We start from the raw sequence: 3960 nt of genomic DNA on the forward strand, positions 1-3960 counted from the left end.
ACATGCTTCTCCTACTCTAAAAGCCTACTGGCCCCGCCACTGCAGGCCATAAGTTCATGGTCACCAGGCGACTCCCAAGAACGTTCTCACACTTCTGTTTCCATCACAGAGCCACCTGCACAGAGCTTACCAAGGGGCAACTGTTGTTCCCAAACCCGTTTATACGGTAGTGCCTGCTACTCTAATGATACAGTGTAATTACATACAATGCCACCAATAAAATACGATGGTGTACATAGAGCTGTCTAGAAACAACTTCATTTTAAGTAAAAGACTTAGGGTGAGTTACCATATGTGGGATTCTAGTAAGACACGCAAAACTCCAGTTAGGTACAATTACTCAAAATATGAGTGGGTAAACGTACGTTTTAAGTTACAATAAGATGTTTAAGAATAAATAAAGCATTTCCTATCACTCTCTGCTTCATCCCATTATGTGGTGGAGGGACCAGCCGCTAGTTCTGGTCCCATTATAAATGCACTCAATATCTCATTGGAAGACTTATGTATATGTCTCATTATCTTCACCACAAGGTAACATTTTTTAAAGTTTATTTATTTGTTTTCAGAGAGAGTGGGCACATGCACACACGTGACTGGAGGAGGAGCAGAGAGAGAGGGAGAGAGAGACTCCCAAGCAGGCTCCAAGCTGTCAGTGCAGAGCCTGACTTGGGGCTTGATCTCACAGAACTGTGAAATCATGACCTGAGCTGAGATCGAGAGTCGGACACTCAACCGACTGAGCCACCCAGGCGCTCAGACCACAAGCCAAGATTAAGTGGGGCTGTGTATGACCTAAAAACTTAAAAACAAGATAAATTTAACTAAGCTAACATTTCCTTTTCACATAAAGGAAGTCTAGAAGTAGGGAAGGCTTTGGTGTTATCAGGGAGCCAGGGGGCTCTCATTTTGCTTCCTCGGCCATGGTTTCCATTCTCAAGATTTCTTCTTGAATCCAAGATGGCTGCTAGAGCTCCAGGCATCACACCCTCAGCTCCAGGTATCAAGTCTTTGTTTCAAGCAACAGGAAGAAGAAAGGGGTGGTAGTAGGGAGGGCCTCTCTGTCTTTGTAAGGCTGGGAATTCTTTTCTTCTTGGTGAAAATACAGCTAAAATTTGGGGTCTTGTTCACAAGGAGAAAGGTGAAAATGGTTATTAGGGTTGGCAATCAGCAGTCTCTGCTGACTATTTTCATCCCCATTTTACAGTGAGGAAACTGAGGCTCATGGAGGGAAGATCACACAGCTAGTAAGTGGCAGGGCTGAGATTCAGACGCAGAAGAACTGAAATGTCTGACGAGGTAAAAACATCGTCCTGACATCGAGCGTTTGCTAAGGCAGCACTGACCCAACGTTCTGAGTCACCCTCTCTTAGGAATGCCTGCGTGTTTAAGACTCTGAAGCCTGCCTACTTCAGCACCATTTAAGAGCTCTGAGCCGACTCTCAGTCGTATCTGTCCGCGGCAGGTTTTTAATTGGTTTCCATTTTTGAAAAGTAGTCATAGCAGCTTTGGTCATTACTCTGATGAGGTTCTTGAAAGCAATTTCCTGTTACAGAAAGATAGAATTGTCAGAGGAAAGAGCCGTGAAGACGGTTAGAATAGTATCAGTAAACGAGGTGGCTTTTGTGGGGTCTAGATTGGTGGTCTTCAACTGGGGCAATTTGGCAATGTCTGGAGACATTTGCGGAGGTCGTACTGGGAGAGGCTGCTGCTGGTATCTCGTGGGGAGAGGCTGGAGATGCTGTTAGACATCTGCGATGCACAGGACAAGCCCCTGTGGGGAAAAAAAAATCAGTAGTGCCAGGTCCGAACCATTGGAACGAACCGAGCTAATGTAATACGGTATCTGCTGTTTTATATGGGCGTCTTAGGAAGAATCTGGGGACTGGGTCCTCACCTGTCTCTTCAGAGATCCTGCAGAAAAAGAAAATCCTGCAGAGGCCTCCTCAGTGGATGTTTGGTAGACATTTATCATAGATAATAATACCCACAATTATATCTTTAAATCCATCACTAACCACTTTTTGCGTGGCCTCCATCCACAGAGCAGGAACTTAGAGATCATCCAGTACAGAGACGTCAAGTCCTTCGCATCCTGCTTTCGCCCGAGCCTGTAGGAAGTCTTCAATCACAGCAGGGTTTTTTTGTTGTTTTTTTTGTGGCGCCCGAATGCAGCTTCGGAATCCTTCTCAACACGGCCATCCGGGGACAACTACTAATGAATATAGATGGCACGAAATGTGAAACCCATTTGCCTTTCCTCTTCTGGTTCATCCCTTATTACACGCTGGCTATAACCAGAATCTAGGTTTTGTGATTTCTTGCCCGCTGTTCGTTTCGCTACCCCATGCGAGAGCCTGCGACTTCCTTTAGTATCTGTTATGGCTTGAACTGGGTCCCCACAAAAAGCCACGCTGGAGTTCTCAGCCCCAGTACCTCAGAAAGCGACCTAATTTAGAAAGAGTGTTTTTACATGGGTAATCAAATTAAAACAAGGTCACAGAGACAGGCGTGCGCAGAGAGGAGACGATGTGAAGACACAGGGAGGAGATGGCAATCCACCACCAGCCAGGAGACCCCCGAGGCTACAGGACCGGGGACAGAGTTTCCCTCGCAGCCCTCACGAGGAACCGGCCCTGCTGACTCCTGGATCGTAGACTTCCGGCTCCCGGAACTCTCAGTAGTTTAAGCTACTGAGTCTGTGGTCATTTTTTATCGCAGCCCTAGCAAACTAATACAAACGAGTACAAGTTAGGTCTTCCCTAATGAAAACTACTGTTATTCCAGATTTGCTGATGTCCATGGTCATGGGCTTCTCCGATGTTTACATATTTTCGTTCGTCCCGTGCTGTATCTGATATCTATTTTCCGCAAGTGCGTGCGGCAATGAGTAACCTGCTGAACGCTCAAGGGACGACGGTCCGCAGATCTCCAGAGTTCTTCTCTCCCGTCTGGTCTTCTTCCTGCAGCTAAAGCCACCTGGCTCTGGGATTTCCAGCTCCGTGTCCTCAAGTCACAGGGGTGGCGACGCCCTGCCTGGGTCTTGTCCTGCTGCCACCGCCTGGAAAATGTCTCTACTGAGTAAGCCGGAGTAAGGGCAGGACTGTCTCACCTGTTGCCGGGCTCTCGGGCATCACTGTCCCTCATTACCTGCTGTCCCGTGTCTGGGTGTCAGTGTTTGATGATTCTGTCTTGCTGTTGAGCTGTTTTGGGTAGAAGGGCGAAGGGGACTCCATGTCGATGGGGAGTGGAAGGTTCCACAGGTATCATTCTGCTTCTGCGAGGCGGAGAGAGAGCAAAGAGCGACCCGGGAATTAATTCAGGTGGGAGGAAGCCGGGAAGCTGGGAGGGCGTGCTGGGCGGAGTGAGGACCTCTGCAAGGTCTTCCCAAAGTTGCCGAAAACGTCCCCTGGGCCTGAAAACAGTTGTGTGGGGCTGGGGGTGTCATGAAACAAGGCTGAGACAAAGGAGGCCAGAAGAACGCAAGCTGGCCTGGACTTCATGGTCGTCTTGGGGAGGCTCTGACCTTTCACCCGCTCTGGACCAACCCCACTGGGTCTCAAGAGGCTCTAGACGAGATGCACCCCACCCCCTCCCGCCGACTGAGGCGTTCACTCCCCGGCTGCCGGGGGCGTTGCTGGCCAATAACTCTCAGCTGACACTTGAGGCGTTGCCCTCAGTCAGACAAAATCTCCTCACCCAAGGCTGTGCCCTCCCCCGGGGCAGCCCGCATCCAGGACTGGCTGATGAAGGGGTACACACCCTTGGTCCCCCTAGGCAGACAGTTCTGGAGGCTCAACCAATCTAGGGCTCCCCGTGGGGCCATGGGATTGGCTGAGGTCTTTGCTGTGACTCAGTCCCACATCACACTCAGGCTTTTCCCTCTGCCTCATCCTGCTGTTGGCTCCCTTTAAGTGTTGATTCTCAGGGTGTTCTCCGTAAGCCTCCTCCACGAGAATT

Source organism: Panthera uncia, assembly GCF_023721935.1.
Source record: "Panthera uncia isolate 11264 chromosome A3 unlocalized genomic scaffold, Puncia_PCG_1.0 HiC_scaffold_12, whole genome shotgun sequence".
In the NCBI taxonomy this organism is placed as follows: domain Eukaryota; kingdom Metazoa; phylum Chordata; class Mammalia; order Carnivora; family Felidae; genus Panthera; species Panthera uncia.